This window comes from Tenrec ecaudatus, chromosome 8 (assembly GCF_050624435.1).
Source record: "Tenrec ecaudatus isolate mTenEca1 chromosome 8, mTenEca1.hap1, whole genome shotgun sequence".
Lineage (NCBI taxonomy): Eukaryota > Metazoa > Chordata > Mammalia > Afrosoricida > Tenrecidae > Tenrec > Tenrec ecaudatus.
Genome location: NC_134537.1, coordinates 69,110,828 through 69,128,312, shown reverse-complemented (window position 1 = coordinate 69,128,312; position 17,485 = coordinate 69,110,828). Strand labels below are relative to the sequence as shown.

Genomic DNA, 17,485 nt, shown 5'->3' with positions numbered 1-17,485 from the left:
ATAAGAACAAAAAAGAAAAGCATTACCAATCACCTCCCTGGGTATAAGGTGATTGCCTTGATAACAGTGTATACAATGGCATCAAATTTATGGATTTTTTATATGAGGAGTTTATGGGAGTACAATCAAACTGTGATCTGCAATCCATGAGGTTTTGCTTTGAAGAAATTGATTTTTTTAATTGATTGAATTCTGTTTGCATTAAGCATGGGAGTTGGTACTAGGGGAAACTTTACCATAACATTCTTACAAGGGCAGATTATTCCCTGTCAGTTTAATACCTGTTATATTAATGCAAGAGGAGCATTAAGATATTAAATATATGGTAATTCTCGGTCCCGTTTCATGTGACACCCTCTAACCCAGGGGTCCCACCCAAGGTCAGGGTGGCTATCCTTTGCTTCCTCTCCCATCAAGGAATTTCAAGTCCAAGTGCTACTGGTAGGTTTGATGTAGGGCCCAGTTTGTTCAGTCAGGCTTCATGTTGATTTCTTCGGTATGGCCGTTGGGGGATGCCATGTTCCAAGTGAGGCCAGAGTCTAAGGTCATCATAGTGCTTAGTCCATGGCCTGGTTCACCAGGTGTTGGGTAGACACTTATTGAAAGTGTCTACCCGAGAACATAGAACTGGATTTAGTCTACCCCGAAGTTCCCTGCAATTATTGTTTTGCATCCCTTCTGAGTATGAGGTTGCTCCTCCCCATTTACACACCACACCCACCAAACGAAGTACAAGTCCCTCCTCTGAAAAGTCAATGATTCCCCTCCCTTGGTCTTATCTTGATTTTCCAGTAAGGTTCTCCTGGCATTTCTGTTTAGTGTCTGTAGACTTGGCACAGCTTTGTCTCCATGTTGTACAGCCTGGAGTAGTCGGTCTTTTCCTTTTTCCTTCTGCTTGAAGGAGTGATCCCAGCTGATGTGAGGTCTCCTCTTGCATGGTGGTTCGTGTGAAGTACACATAAGGGGTTGATATGTGGTCCGTGACCAGTAGGCAGTGTTTCTAACTCTTTGTTTGGGAAATGGTCTCTAAGATTTGTTTAATTTGTCTTTATAGTAGTGGATTCATACATTATTTGTCCCTTTGTGATTGACTAACTTTACTCAACATACTGGTTTCCAGGTCCTTTCATGTATATGGCATTTCATGCTTTCATCACTGTTTTGAGGGTGCATAGTATTCCATTGTGTGTGTATCATGGCTTAACCATTCTTTCACTATTGAGCATTTGGGCTGCTTCCAATTTTTTCCTATTAAGAACTATGCTTCTATAAATATGGAAGAGCATACATCCACTTGTGTTGTGTCTCTTATTTCTTTGGGGTATATGCCTAGTAGTGGTATTATTGGGTCGTATAGGATTTCGACTCCCAGTTGCTCTGTGACCATCATTAGTCTCGACATCTCCAGCATTGATTGCTTTCTATTTTTTTTAATTGGGCTATCATTGTTGGTGTAAGGTGTTATCTCACTATTTTAATTTGCGTCTCTCAGATGGCTAGTGATCATGTGCACTTTCTCATGCATTGTTAGTCATTTGTACCTAATTTTTGTTCAACTGTCGGTTCATGTCTTTTTCCTACTTAATTGGGTCACTTGTTATTGTCTTATTGAGGTATTGTAGAGTTCTGTATGTTGTTGTAATTAGACCCTTGTCCAATGTGTCCTTTGTAAGAATTATTTTCAGTCTGTGGGCTTTTATTTACTCTCCTGATGAATTCTTTTGATGCATATAAGTGCTATAATTTCAGCATGTCCCAGACATATATCTTGTCCTTCATGGTATATGCATCTTTATTATACTGGGGTTTCTATGTATGTCCTGCAGTAGGACCCTTGATTTTGTTCCAGTTTTCATGTTTGATGATCTTGATGTCATCCCACAGCTCATCAGATTTTCTGTGCTGAAGATTCAATGTATCATATGTATTCTTGATATTTTCCAAAATTCAGGTAGGATATACTATGATATTTTTCTTCAGCTTCAACTTGTATTTACTTATTGTATTTAGTTATGAATGCCTGCCCCACAGTCATCCCCTGCCATGGTTTAGCTGCTGACATTAGGCTTATCCATCATTCCTTCTCACAGATGTAGTCAGTTTTATTTCTCTGCATTCTATCAGGAGAGGTCCCATTATATAGTTGCTATTTATATTGAAAAAAGTATTGGCAACAAAGAATCCCTTTATCTTCCAAAATTATATCATGTGGTCTCCAGCTTCATCTATATCACCAAGACCATATTTTCCAACTACTGTCCTTCCCTTTGTTTCCAATTGTTGTATTCTAATCACCAATGATTATCAGTTCATCTTGATATCATGTTTGGTCAATTTCAGACTGAAAACCTTGGTAGAATTCTTCAATTCTGGCAAAAATTAGAATAATATTTGTATTGGCTGGATGTATTTATATTAAAATAGATACTATCTTATCAGGCACTTCAAGGTAGATCTTTAAATGTCCTTTTTTAATGATGAATGTGACACCATTCCTCTTAAATGTGTCAATCCCAGCATTGAAAACCATATGATTTTCTGATTCAAATGACCAATACTGGTCACTTACAGGTCACTAAGCCTATAATGACAACCTTTAGGTGTTCTATTTCATTTTTGATTACTTCCATATTCCTAGAGTCATATTTTATATATTCCAAGTTCCAATCATTAGTTGATGTTTGCAGTTCTTTCTTCTCATTTTGAGTAATGTCCCAGCAGAAAATAAAGGTTCTGACAACTTTACTCCTTCCACATCATTATGGTCAACTCTCCGTTGAGAAGGAAGCTCATACTCAATCATAGAGGGCCTTTTGACCTCAGTGGCTCTTCTTCAGGCGCTATCTCTGACAGTTTTCTGTTGCTAATCATAAAGTTCTGAGTATTTGACAATGCTTTGCTGATATTTGTATGGTTTTGTACAACTAATTCTGAGAAATAGTCTATCCCTTCTTCAGATCCTGTTCTTAGTCTGGAAGCTGTACTGTTTACTTTGGGTGATCCTGCTGGTATTTCAAGTACTAGTGACATAGCCTCCAGCATCATAACAACATTAAAGACACCACAACCCAACAAAGTGACAGACAAGTAGTAGCAGTTCACCATAGGGTGTTATTATTCTTTATTGTGGTGACCTCTAAATAGAAAACTCTTCTGAAAGAAAATAGATTTTCCATGATCCTACTTGCCTTTTTCTGTCTTTAAAAAAGAAAAAGTATCAGATTGCATCTACCAATATAAACATAACTCAAGTTTTAATTGGAGTGAGACTAATTATTCCCACTTATATCATAGGGATAATGTGTTGTGTGTGCTGCCCTTTCTTAAAATGAAAGATTTATAAATCAATGTAATAGCATTTTAATCATTTCATTCTGTTTTGTAATTTAGCATATTAATTTGCCGAGACACACCAGCAGCATTTAAAGTCTTCATGAACATAAAAGGAAACATGAAACCAGGCACATCCATTATTCATACGGCTGAACAAGGTAGCTGGGAAGGCAGAACTTGATGTGTGTGCATCTAATATAGAAATGCCAATAATTTATTTCAGAGATTAACAGAAACTCAACTTGATAAAGACTAATTTTTATATATCTACAAAGGCAAGGAAGATCAAGGTAAGTATTTCACCTAATTCATTTTACTGGGCACTCTCTAAAACTATTGGAACCGTGTATGAGTTGGTTATGTGTTTTATTTTTATAAAAATGTGAGTTGAGTGCTGGGAAATACACAAGCACAGCCAGGGCAACAATGATCTAAAAAGTACCAGATGAACTCAGTAGCTATTTACTGAGATAGTGCTGCAACCTCTAGTTTTCTCAGAGAGTAGGACAAAGGGTTTCGCTTCAGGAGCATTTGATGAATGGAAGATGAGTCTGTGAAAAGAAAGGATACAAAAGGGAAGAAATTAAATCAAAGCATCCCTCCTGCTACCTTAACCTCGTAGAAAGTCCTTTCTTTTTATCTGTAAATTGGTGATTCTTCCTCACTGAATGTTTCATCATAAATAAAGTAATGTATGTGCAAGTGCCAATGATAGCTCCTGCATATAGCAAAGGAGAGGCAGCATGAAGGTGAAAGAGAAGAGGAAACGTCTACCTACCGTACTACCCAAGCTTCCTCTCATCTGTTCTCTCTCCCCCGTTGGGGGGAGGCTTTCTCACCAGGATGAGGGCTTCTACAGCAGTGCACAGCCAGAGGAGCTGCGTTTTCCTCGTCGACCCTCTCAGAGTCATTGCTAGTGCCCTCCTGAAAACTGAACAATAGAGCGCTCGAAGATACAGAGAATTACTAGTCTAAAAGAGTGACTTGTATCCTATAATGTTGCAGCTATATACCAATTGCCAACTACATTTTGGAAACAAAAAACACCTTTAGTCAACATAGCAGCAAATAAAAATCTAACATTTTCGCCTGTCTTCAATTTCATGAACCACACCTACTGTTCATCCTTCTGACCGGGCTGGTATATCCACCATGTGCTGAAAGTATTAAATAATTTTATGAAAATATCCCTTTGGCTGGAGGAGAGTAATTTTAATTCAAGAGGAAAATAAACAAACCAAACCCTATGGGGGGCAAAAATCCCTAATCAGGGAAACAAATATTTAAAAATTCTCCTTGAGAGTGTAAAACCAAGCAAGGTTAAACCCAGGAAAGCCCATCTGTTCTGCATGTTGGTTTGATAAATTAAATAAGAAAAGGTTAACTATAATGCGATCAAAAAAGGAGAAATCTGCTTAGTCTCCCCTGAGGGAATGTTAATTTTATATAGCTCGATACAATAAGCTAATTACTTACAACCGTTGCAATTTTTTATCTGTTTCTCAGTCAAAATATATAGTCATTGCCATTTTTATTAATAAATATTTATTTTAAACTCTAAGTAATATGAGTCACATTTTAAATACAAATAAGTATTACAAAAATATGAAATAAAATATTTCAATACCAGAAAGTGAAGGGCTAGATAAGCCCAGCATTGACAGCTTCCTCCAGCATAATACATATCTCCCACTTCAGCATCAAACAGCCAGAAAGCTCATAGTTCTTCTGTTACAAGGAAAGAGCATTCTTAAAGTAGCACCCCACCTTCTGTATTGATGTTATGTTTCCTGCTATCGCTCATCACTTCTAGAGGAATCCTCTGCTACTGTCTTTCAGGTGAAGACAGCTTCATCATCATCATCATCGTCGTCGTCATCCTAGGAGGTCTCATCACTTTTGTATTCATCCACATCATCATTTTTTAATGATAGACAACAATATAAATCTTAGATGTAATTTGTCTTTCCCGCATTTCTATGACATTGGACGATTATCATCTTCAATTTACAGAAAAAGAAACTGAAATAGAGAGCTCCTAAGGAAATTTCTCCATATCCTATACTTTGTAACTGGAGATCAGTTTTGGACAACAAAAATTTATGCTTCTAAAATCACAAGTGATAATCACATTCACAGTATATTCTCCAATGCATAGATGATCATAAGCATAAGTAGTTCACAAATGTGTAATTGCATATATATAAATACTTGAGAACAGTCCAGCTCAATGGTAATTAAATATAATTTCTACTTGAAAACTGTAAGTTTTCATTAAATTACTGAAAATTTAGAGAAAGGTGCTGGAAAAAATACAAGGAAGTTGTAGTTGGTATTTTTTCAAATATGTTGTTAATTCATAGTGCATTATAAACCATTCACTCAAAAAAGTTGAACTTTAAAAAATGTATTTTATTGGGGGCTTGTACAACTCTTCTCACAATCCATACATCCATTCATTGCGTCAAGCACATTTGCACATTTATTGCCATCATCATTCTCAAATGATTTTCTTTCTACTTGAGCCCTTGGTAGCATCTCCTAAGTTTCTCCCCTCTCTCTCGCCCCTTTCCCTCATGAAATTTTGATAATTTATAAATTATTATTTTGTCATGTCTTACACATCTCCCTTCACCCATTTTTCTGTTGTCTGTCCCCTAGGGCAGGGATTATATATAGATTCTTGTAATTGGTTCCCCCTTTGTACCCTCACTTCCCTCCACCATCCCGATACTGCCACTCTCACCACTGGTCCTAAAAGATTCATCTGTCCTGGATTCCCTGTGTTTCCAGTTCCGGTCTGTACCAGTGTACATCCTCTGGTCTAGCCAGATGTATAAGGTCGAATTGGGATCATGATAGTGGGTGTGGGTGTGGGTGTGGGTGGGAAGCATTAAGGAACTAGAGGAAAGTTGTATGTTTCATCGGTGCTATACTGAACCCTGACTGGCTTCTCTCTTCCTTGTGACCCTTCTGTATAGGGCTATCCAGTTGCCTACAGATGGGCTTTGGGTCCCCACTCCACACTCCCCCTCATTTACAATGATATGATTTTTTTGGTTCTTTGATGCCTGATATCTGATCAAGAAGTTGAACTTTTGTCAGCTCCCTTACCACTATTTTGCAACTAATTTTAAAAATTAAATTTTATTGATACATCTCATATAATTCAGTATTTTAATCCTATCAAAAATACTTGTACATTTTCTTCTTTCTCTAACTCATTGTTATTTTTTAAAACATTTTATTAGGGGCTCATACAACTCTTATCACAATCCATGCATATACATATATCAAATGTATAAAGCACATCCGTACATTCCTTTCCCTAATCATTTTCTTTTCTTTTTTTACATTTTATTAGGGGCTCATACAACTCTTATCACAATCCACACATATACATACATCAATTGTATAAAGCACATCCATGCATTCTTTGCCCTAATCACTCTCAAAGCATTTGCTCTCCACTTAAGCCCTCTGCATCAGGTCCTCTTTTTTTTTCCCCTCCCTCCATAACTCATTGTTATTACCTCCGCATTTCCCCAGAACCTCCCCTGCCATATCCCCAGAAAAAATTCAATCCAGTTACTGTCTCTATAGATTTACCTATCCTAGATTTCTATACAGAAAAACACACCAAAAAAATTTACCACAATAACAAAATAAAATAGATTTTTAAAACTCAATAAAAATATCTTAAAGCTATTAAAATCATTCCTAATCACTGTCTAGAAAAAAATAACTGTTAAGATTTTTAGTACATATACTTCTAGATTTTAGAGTCTAGAATTGGTATGCTTCTTCCAATACCTTTTTAATTCCACCGTTATTGCTTATATTTCCCTGTAAATTATAACTTGTGAACAATACACTTTCCATGGTAAGTGAGCACATAATTGTAGATAAAGAAATTCTACAGGTAATCTCAACTCCATTACAGAAATGTTGCTGCAATTGTAATAGATCGCCTAAATAGGGGTGAGAAAATGAGGACCCTTATTATTATAGCCATAATATTATAACATCATATTATCATATGTAAATATCACATAGTGTATTTTAAAAATCAAATTTACTCTTTAGTATTTAAAGGGTAAATGAGGGAGAGGGAGCGGGGAGGGATGGGAAAAAATGAGCTGATGCCAGGGGCTTAGGTGGAAAGCAAATGTTTTGAGAATGATGAGGACAATGAATGTACAAATGTCCTTTACACAATTGATGTTTGTATGGATTGTGATAAGAGCTGTATGAGCCCCTAATAAAATGATTTTTTAAAAAACTCAATCAAAAAGAAAGAAAATGTTGAAAAGTAGAACAGTTTTAAAATAGGTCAAAGAGAGATAAAATGATGAGATGTTAAATATAAATCTAACTGCATCTACCATAATCCACTTTCCAATTCACTCTCGTAATAGCGAAGCTATTCACATCCCTGCTTTATGGTCCAAGGGAACTCAATGGAGACTTAATGCACATGTATTTCCCCTGCACATTCTGTTTTTTTATTGAAACAGCTTTTAAGTGATTCAAGGGTGAAATCAAAAGAGATACTACATTTTACCCTAACTATATACAATAATTATCTGTTTCTTGCTACCTAACACAACTACCCTATTGACCAGAAAAGGAAAACGGAAGTATAAACAGATCCTTTGTGTTTGGGGAGTTAAAAAGGAAGAAAAGAGTATGGACTCATGGGCAAGGAGGGGGGAAATGGATGGCCATGGATCCAGTGCTATTTCTGCCTGGAGCCCGCTTAGCTGCTGGGAAAGAACAGGAAGAGAAGCTGAAGAGCAGGTATTAAATAAGGCCATCGAGGGAAAACAGGAGGGAGATGTCTTTGTTCAAATCTGGTTGCTCTCAGAGGCCCTGATCGTCCTTATGGCTGCAATAACAGAAGCTCCCACTCTAGTCTGTTTAGGAGAACTGAAATGCATTGTCACACACTTCTAAGGCCAGATCCCAAGTCAACATATGTGCGGAGTCATTGTTGATGGAGCAGTGGCGCTGTTGGAGTGGCTCAGGCCCATAGTAACTTTATGTACAACAGAATGAAACACTTCTCAGTCCTGAGCCACCCTCAGTTTTGTTACCCTGGAGTTCGTTGTTGTAGCCGTTGTGACAATCTATCTCATGGGGGACTTCCTCATTTTAGCTGACCCTCTATTTTACCCAGCATGATGTCCTTATCCAGGAATGTCCTGATAAGATCTCTAAAGTATATAAAACAAAGTTTTGTCTTCCTTGCTTCTAAAAACCATTCCAGTTGTACTTCTTCAAGGGTAGACTTGTGTGCTCTTCAGGGAGTCCACCAAACTTTCAATATTCGTTGCCAGCACTGCAGTCAAACACAAGAAAATCTCTGTGGTTTTCTTTGTTCACTGTCCAGCTTTGACCTTCATATAAGGAGACTGAAAATACTGGGGCTTGGGTCAGATACACTTTAGTTCTCAAAATGAATTTACTTTTTGACCATTTAAAGGTTTTGCACAGCAGATTTAGGCAATGCAACAGGCCATTTGATTTCTCAAATGCTGCTTCCATGAGTGTTAATGATGTGTCCAAGGAAAAAGAAGTCCTTGACAATTCACTATATCTCCATTTATTGTGGTTATCTTTTGATTCAGTTGTGAGAATTCTTGTTTTCTGTACAATTGAGTTACAGTCCATAATGAAGGTTGCAATCTTTGAACTTCAGCAAGTGCTTCCACTCCTTGCTTTCAGCAACAAATTTCTGATATCTGTATATTGAGGGTTGACAGTAAGTCTCCAAATTCTGATACTGAATTTTTCTTCATATCACTTTCTCAGGTTATTTGCTCAGCACATAGATTGAATAAGTATGTTGAAAGGATACAACCCTGAAGTACACCTTTCCCTATTTTAAACCACATGATATTCCCTTGTTCTGGTCCAACAACTGCCTTTTGATCCATGTACAGGTTTCTCATGAATACAATTAAAGTGTTCTGGAATTCCCATTCTTCACAATGTTAGCTATAGCTTCTTGCGATATGCATGGTCAAATGATTTTGCATATACGGGAAAATAAAAATCACTCTTTGATATTCTCTGTTTTCAGACATCAGCAGTGATAAACCTTATTTCGTGTCATCTGAATCAGCTTGATTTTTTGGTAGTTCTTGATAGTTCTCTATCAATGCACTGCTGCAGCCATAGTTGAATTATCTTCAGGAAAAATATACTTGTATATATTATTAATGATACTGTTTGACAATTTTGCCATTCTTCTGGGTCATTTTTCTTTGGAATGGGAGCAGATAACAAATACTGATTTCTTCTAATGATTTGATTAGGCAGCTGCCTTCCAAATTTCTTGGTATGGCCTAGTGAGGGTTTCCAGTGCCTTGTCAGTTTGTCAAAATATTTCTATTGATTTTCTGTCAATTTCTGGAGCCTTATTTTTCACCAGTGTCTTCAGTACAGCTTAGACTTCTTCCTTCAACACCATGGGTCCTTGAGCACAGTCTATCTCTTGCATTTATTGGAGGCTGACCGGTTCTTTTTGGTACAGTAATCGTGTAACCCTGCCATCTTGTTTTGCTGCTTCCTGCATCATTCAATATTTTGATTATTGAATCATTCAATATTTCTTGAGTTTCTCCTTCAGTTATTCCAGTTTGAAATATGTAGAGTATGTTCTTCTTTTTTTTCGTTGTTTTTTTTTTACCTCCAGGTTTTGCACATTTCATTATATTACTTTCTTCTCCGGTTGTTCTTTGAAATTTTCTGTCCAACTCAATAAAAACAGCTTTTGCCCGAGTAGTCATGTCACTGTGGAGAAAGAAAGGAAAATTCGGAAGGGTTAAAGGATTTCATTCGATGAAGGGTTGAAGGGTTTCTTCGTCTTTCTGTTCCTATCTTGCTTAAAAACTTCTCAGTCCTGTCCCTTGAGCGGAAGCCGTTCATTAGAAGGGAATCACATTTCCGGTCTGTCTCCGATGGTAACTTCCGAAGGTATCTTCTTCCCAGCATTCCTTGTTTACTTCCGAGGTTAGAAATGCTGAAGGGAGAGCGCGTCGCATCCCTCCACGTCTGAGCTGATCCAAAAGAAGCTACAGGGTCAAGTGGAGAAATATCGAGAGCTGCAGAAGGACTTGCGTTCGTCCATGTCCGGCGGCAGACACTTGAGGCACACGCAGCCGTAAGTAGGCCGTGCAGGCGGAGCTGGCCCTGTGGGCCGGCTCCAACGCGGGTTTGCACTGCTGGGTGCGGGGCTGCTCAAATGAGCTAGGGGAAGCCCGGGCCACAGTGGGCAGGAGGCTGGACTGTGTTACAGCCCAAATGCAGCGCTACGAACCCCAGCAGCGCGACCGAGGAAGCCCTTGCTCAGCTGCAGCAGGAGTCCCCGCAGGCCCCGGGCCACAAAGGCCCGGCCTTGTGGTGGTAGGGAGGGCAGGGGAGGGAATGAGGCAACTTTAGGGTCTATACTGTAGCTAATAAAATGTGAAAACACACACACACAAAAACTATTTGCTTTATCCAGTCTACATTCAAGATCATGTTTCATAGTTTCTACTGATATCCACTTTGCTCTTTTCCTGTTTCCCTCTCCTTAATGCCCTATGTTTTTCTTGATGTGATCCCACAATTTGTGACGCTTTGATTACCAGTGTCAGAGAACTAAAAGCATAGTGGGTTGCGTGTTGGGCAGCTACCCGGGAGATTAAGATTTCAAAACTACCAGTGACTGGGGGGGTGGGGCAGGGAGGCATTCGATGATCATAAAGAATTCCATCTCAGAAACCAGTGGGACAGTTCTGTTGTGTTTTATATTGTCATTATGAGTCAGAATAGACCCAGTGGCAGTGAGTTTGGTTTTTGTTAGCGAGATGGTCACTAAATTCAGGTGGGAGATACTGAAGGTCATATTTTGACTCTTGTGAACTTGTTTTAGTTTTCTTAAGCTTGAACCTCATTTCACTTGTGAACAAGTGATGTTCTGTTCCACAGCTGACCTGTGGCCTCTTTTGGCTGATGATAATGAGCTTCTCCATTGTCTGTTGCTGCAATCAATTTGATTGTTGTGTATGCCGTATGTGAAGTCCAAATGGACAGCTGCTTTTTGTTATTGAAAAAGGATGCTTACTGTGAAGAAGTAGTTGGTCTTGAAAATTCCGTCATTCAATCCCTACCTTTTCTATCACCAAGGTCACATTTTCCATCTACGGAGCCTTCCTCCTTGTTTCCAGTTTTCCATACCAATCATCAGTAATTATCAATGCATCTTGATTACATGTTTGATACATTCCAGACTGAACAAGTTGATAGAATTCTTCTATTGCTTCATTATCTGCTTTTATCATTGGTGTGTAAATTTGAATAATAGTTCTATTAACTGAATTTCTGTATAGGCACATAGGTATCCTGTTATCACAAAAAGCATTGTATTTCAATGTAGATCTTGAATCATTCTTTTTGACTATGAAAGTGACACAATTTTTCTTGAATTTGTGATTCCCAACATGAATGATATGCTTTTTGGACACAGAAAGGTCAATACAAGTGCATTTCAACTCACTAATGGTTAAAATGTCTATATTTATTGGTTCCATTTAATTTCTGACATCTTCTAATTTTATGAGATTCATGCTTGGTATATTCCATGTTCCTGTGAATAATTGCCATTTGTAGGTGTTTCTTTTAATTTTGAGAAATGTCCTATCAACAAATGAAAACCACTAACAGCTTCCACCAACACTATTTACACCGCCTTTCCTCTGAGGGTTATTTTGAATGTCTTCCAATTTAAAATAATATATTCCAGCACTGTTCAACTTCTATTTATGATGTTTTCAGTTGTTAATTCCTTATTAGTTTATAGACTATTTCATCTTCCTAGTCTGTCCTTCGACTGGAAGCTCCACTGACATATGTTCACCATGGGTGACCTCCTGGTTTTATTAGAAATACCAATGGCAAGCTTTCAGAATGACAACAACACACCAACCGCCATAGTATGACAAACTTGGTGGCTGATTCACGTTCCCACAGAAGTGTCTACGATAATATCATTTCCTGTCTATTGTCACTTCTGTTAGACGCGGGCATTCTTTCACTTGGGAAAGTTTCTTCACATGAAGGCTCTTCTGCTTCTCTCTATATCTTCTCTTTGTAAAGACACCATTAGAATAGGATGAGGACCATAAGATCTTTAAAGAACCAGTTTCCAGACAAAGTCACATTTGCAGATGCCTGAGAGGTAAGGATGGCAAGAATTAATCTTACACACTTCGGGCATATTTTCCAGTTCCTGGAGAAGAGGCATCATACTTGGCAGAATTGAAGGGCAGTGAAAAAGAGGAAGGCCCTTAACAAGATGGATTGACACAGTGGCTACAACAATGGGCTTTGGGATAGGAACACTTGTAAGAATGGTCCAGGACCACTCAGGGTTTCGTTCTGTTGTGCGTAGGGTCACTATGGGGCTGAACTGACCCAACGGCTCCTAATAACAAGAACAGCAATAACAATAAAATGTATGCCTTTGAGTTCTTTTTAAACAGTTCAATTCTAGTCAGTTGAAACTATGACTATATATACATTGCATACCAACCAAATCTGTTGTGCCCTTGATTTTGACCATAGTAGGCAAAGCCTCGAGGGGCATATATTTAATAAGTATATTTTGTTTTGGTTGCTATGTAATTCATAGTTACATAAAGGACAGAGTAGAGCTGCCCTATAGGGTGTTTTAGCTGCAATACTTATGAATGCAGATCACCAAGTCTCTTCATTTACAGAGAGGCTGGTGGATTTAAGTCACAGAACATGAAGGCCCATCAATTGACCGTTGTGAAACCAGTATTTAAGTTAACACCTAGTTGTAACAAAATAGGAGAGCAGCCATTATCATTGAAAAAGACACTCTACATTTTCATTGCTTGAATATATGTCCAATGAAAGGCCTCAAATTTTTCACAAAGTTAATTAAATTATAACTGACCTTGGGATTGTATTTTGCTAAACAATACACTTTGGGAGCTTGTTTAGAAAATTTTGGGTTAGGTTGTTTCTTTTCATTCTTTTTTTTTTAAATAATACTTCACCTTTCACATCTAGGGTGAGAAGTCTTTTTCACTCAGCACTTTGGACACATTATTAATTGTGATGTTGTGGGTAATAAATTGCCTACTTCTGTTGCTATGACTTCTCTATTTCCCTGTCCCCATGCATATTTGCACATGAGCATCGAACACCACTGTTGTTAGGTGAGCACCAGGAGGGCCCACATTGCACCATCACTGTTGCCAGGTTACAGAAACCAGGTGGAGTCAAAAGATGCTACATTTTCTTTTTGCGTGCATAGGAAAGAAGAATTGGAGGCTCTTTCCTCCAAATGCCAGTCACTTGGTCTCTTTAGACTCACAGGTCATATATACAGACTGAGTAAAACAATTCTTTCACACATATACAAATCTTGGAATGTCAGGTACAAGCTAGGACAACAAAATTTTGTTTTAACGAAGATCTGTGTCAGAGCTTCTGTTACGAGGGACCACAATCTCAAGGAGTTGGGCTAGGTTTGCAGGTCCTGGCCCTTAGCGAGAGGAGGGAGGAAGACTGGACAATATCACAGGATGCTCTGAGACAAGATAGAGGGGATTAACACAGGATCACAGCTATGGGGGATTTCTAGCTCAGGATAGCTAAACAATGAATTTAAATTCTCCTAAGGGCAGTATGTTTCCATCACAAAATAATAGTGAATTGACTCTTCAGGTCACACCCTATCATGCTCCACTCTTCATCTTAAGTTTTCAGATTGATGAGATCTGTTTATGATGAAAATATTCATATTCAGAAGGAACTCAATAGGAACCTAATTTATTTGAGAACTTTTCAATGGATCCTACACCTTACTATTTTACTCTTTAAAGTACTGAAAATGTGAATAGATTACAATTTTTCCTTCCTATTTATGGATTACACTACTAATATTCCTCAGACCACACAGGCTCATGTGCTGCTTCTGTGTGGGCTTAGCGGACACTTGATTTAGATGGTTGCTTGTCTTCAGACAAGCCGTTGAGACCCAGGCACTATTCTTTCTGGTAGCCAAATAGTATTTGATTTTTTCACTGCACTTTTCCATGTACTTACATCTTCAGTGATCAAGGCATGAGGTGCTGAGCATTGAGCAGGGTGACACAGTAAGAGCTCACTAACTCTCCTTAGTTTAGGCCTTAGACCAAGTGTAAGTTTTAGATTCATTCATATGTCTAAGGTTTACCTGTATTTGTGGTTCACTTTAGAGGCTGCATTATTAGCTTGAGAAATAGTGTAAATAAACTTCTATACCAAATACATTTGGTATTTTAATAACAATATTAGATAATGGTATAGAATTTAAATGCCTGTAAAGCTTTTTAGACTAAAATACATTCAAGTTTACCTGCACATCTTTGAAACAAATGGCAGAATGCGGTTCAAAAAATCAAATAAAAGGCACACTCACTTGTATGCAAAATGAAGACATATCACAGACAGCAAAGAAAATCTGAAAATGGAAAGTATATGGGAGTCTCAAGTGGTTAATCACCGGGTAATCTAAAAGCAGTAGAAATTTGAACTAACATCTAACAACTCCAGGGTCTACACTTGGAGACAGAAGTCCTTTGCTTCTTCTACTAGGGCACTGCAGCTAAAAGTCCAAAGGAGTATTTCAGTTCCTTTTCATTTGGTGGAACCTCTGGAAAAAGTTGTATAAGCCCTTCAAGTCCCCAAGCGAGCAAGTCTAAGTTCTAGGCAGCTTACCACATGAGTCTTAGATCACTAAAAGGCAAGGGGAAAATTCTGTCATAAAAATATGGTAACATGACACACGGCAGATTCTCTCCTTGGGAGCCTATACAAATGAAGTTAAGCATTTCTTCTGTGGCAGGCTGCTCTTCTGGAGTTTGTTTACTAGCAGAAGTAGATCACTCAGGACTTTGTACCTGCTCTCAACTCTAATAATGAATCTGATTTTCTTTTCTTGCTGTCCGTTTCTTTAAGCAGCCTGAAACTTTCAAAAGAGTACAGTGCTTTGACTAGTATATTGCCGGACCTAGCAAAATACTCCGCTCCTTTTCCTGGGCTATCATTTAAATTCAAAATGACTTTCAAGTGAAAATTTTTGGTATATTAAGATTTAAATAAAAACTTAAAAGAAAATATTAATAAGCAAATGGTTCACACATGGATATTTTAACTTCTAAGGAAGCCAGAGGCCAAAAAAGCAAAACTAATAATATTAGGCTAAATGTTTGCAAAGAGAATGGTAAGTATCACAAAGTATATGTCTATTTTCAAACAACTCTAATAGCAGTTACCATCCATAAAACTTCAGGTTCTATATGAACAAATAACTTAGTAAGAAATTTGACTGATAGCCTATTTTATAACCTATAGTTAACTTTACCAGTTTATGCCACCATTATTTTATAAATTAAATCTGCCCAAATAGCTTTCCATCTGAAAACCATGTTTTAAACTTAAAAATTAAACAATCTGATAAAAAGTGAAGAAAATAGTTACATACCAAGGAAACCTTTAAAATACCCACAGTACAGTGCCCGGGTTTGGATTTATGGCAGGCCTCGCCCCATGGGCCTCTCATCATGTCCCATCCAGAGCAAACCGTCGCCCGGAACCACTGCCTTGCCTCCTAGCTCATGGGCTTCTGGCACTGAAGCGGGTTGCACAATGTTTAAAAAAATACCCACAGTATATCCACATATAGAATTTATACACACATTCAGTCTATTTGATAATTAAATATTCTTGGCAAATTTTGTATCAGCTATTATTCACAATCTCATCACCTTTCAGAGTTCCAGGAACCCTGATTTAGACTTGTGGACTCCAACTCAGACTATTAGTCCTTTTAATAAATCCACCAGAAATTTCGGTTCAGTACCTCAGTAGATTCACAAATCAGAAGTTCATCTGTACGTGGCAAAGCGTGACATGGCCATGGTTAAGTCACAGTCAGATATATAAATAGATACCATTTTTAAGACATAAGTGGGGAACTCACAAACAAATGTAAACTAAAAAAGTCAATTAATAAAGGAAGCATCCCAAAATACCACATTCAAAAGTTTCAGATATAACTAAACTTCAGTTACCAACATTTTTTGTTGCTGTCTGTCAAATATATGATCGAGACAATGTTGGAATGACTTATTGGTGAGCTTTTTTCAACTTTCCTCCACTGGCCAAACACACCTGATAGGATCATTTGCATTTACTATTAGAACGAATAATCATGCATGTAATGTTTGTAGCGATCCACAGCGTTTCTCTATCCAAAATGTATTTTTTTTCCTTATTCCAAGAATAACAATGCTACAGAGGTTTCGATCTTTTTCTTGCCTCTTCCTTTTTACATCAAAAAAAGTTTATACTTTCACTCACTTTTTTCAGATTACTCTATCTTTCATATCCTGACCCCACCAGACAGTCTGTTCTAAGACAAGACTACTTTCTTTATTCTTCTAAATAGAAAAAAAAAAAAACCTTACCATCAGCCGTTCTGTCTTCTCTCCAGCTCCTTGCCCCAAGTTATAGTAAGTGCCGTCAGGGGGATTCTCACCTAAAGTGTTATACTTTACTAACTGAAAATGACACATTTTAAACCATGGAAGACAAAGTAACCTGAAAAGGCACTAAGTCAAAAGGCCAATCCCAATCCAGCCTATAGGCAAAAAGATAGGTCTAAAAGAAACAAGCCCACAATCAAAACCACACCCTATTATAAGATACTCATAAGATATATTATTATAGCATACAGACAAAACAGGATGCCAAACATTTACAGTAGTTTTACAGTATTCCTGTGCATCTAAATGAGCTCATGGGTAGAATACATTCAAACTGTAGAAATTCAGGAGCAGCCACTCTTTCTGAAACCATGTCCTTGTTTGGTAAATCTAATCCAACCTCCATCTGGAAATCAGATCATTTAGACAATGAATTCGATTTCTAAACTTGTTGCTTTTTCTTTGTGGCCTGAAATTTAATTCTTTTCTTTATTAATGATCATTTTATTGGAGGCTCATTCAGCTCTTAAAACACTTAATACATCAATTGTATCAAGCAAATTTGTACATATTTTGCCATCATTATTTTCTAAACATTTACT

At 37.6% G+C, this 17,485-nt stretch overlaps 1 non-coding gene and 1 pseudogene across 1 annotated transcript; both read left to right on the top strand.

The window, feature by feature from the left end:
• Positions 1–17,485, top strand: part of LOC142455425 (large ribosomal subunit protein eL20 pseudogene) — a 106,079-nt pseudogene that overhangs the window by 66,607 nt on the left and 21,987 nt on the right.
• LOC142455856 (small nucleolar RNA SNORA42/SNORA80 family) lies at positions 15,913–16,047 on the top strand. Its single transcript, XR_012785970.1, has one exon. It is a non-coding gene; the product is annotated as a small nucleolar RNA SNORA42/SNORA80 family (small nucleolar RNA).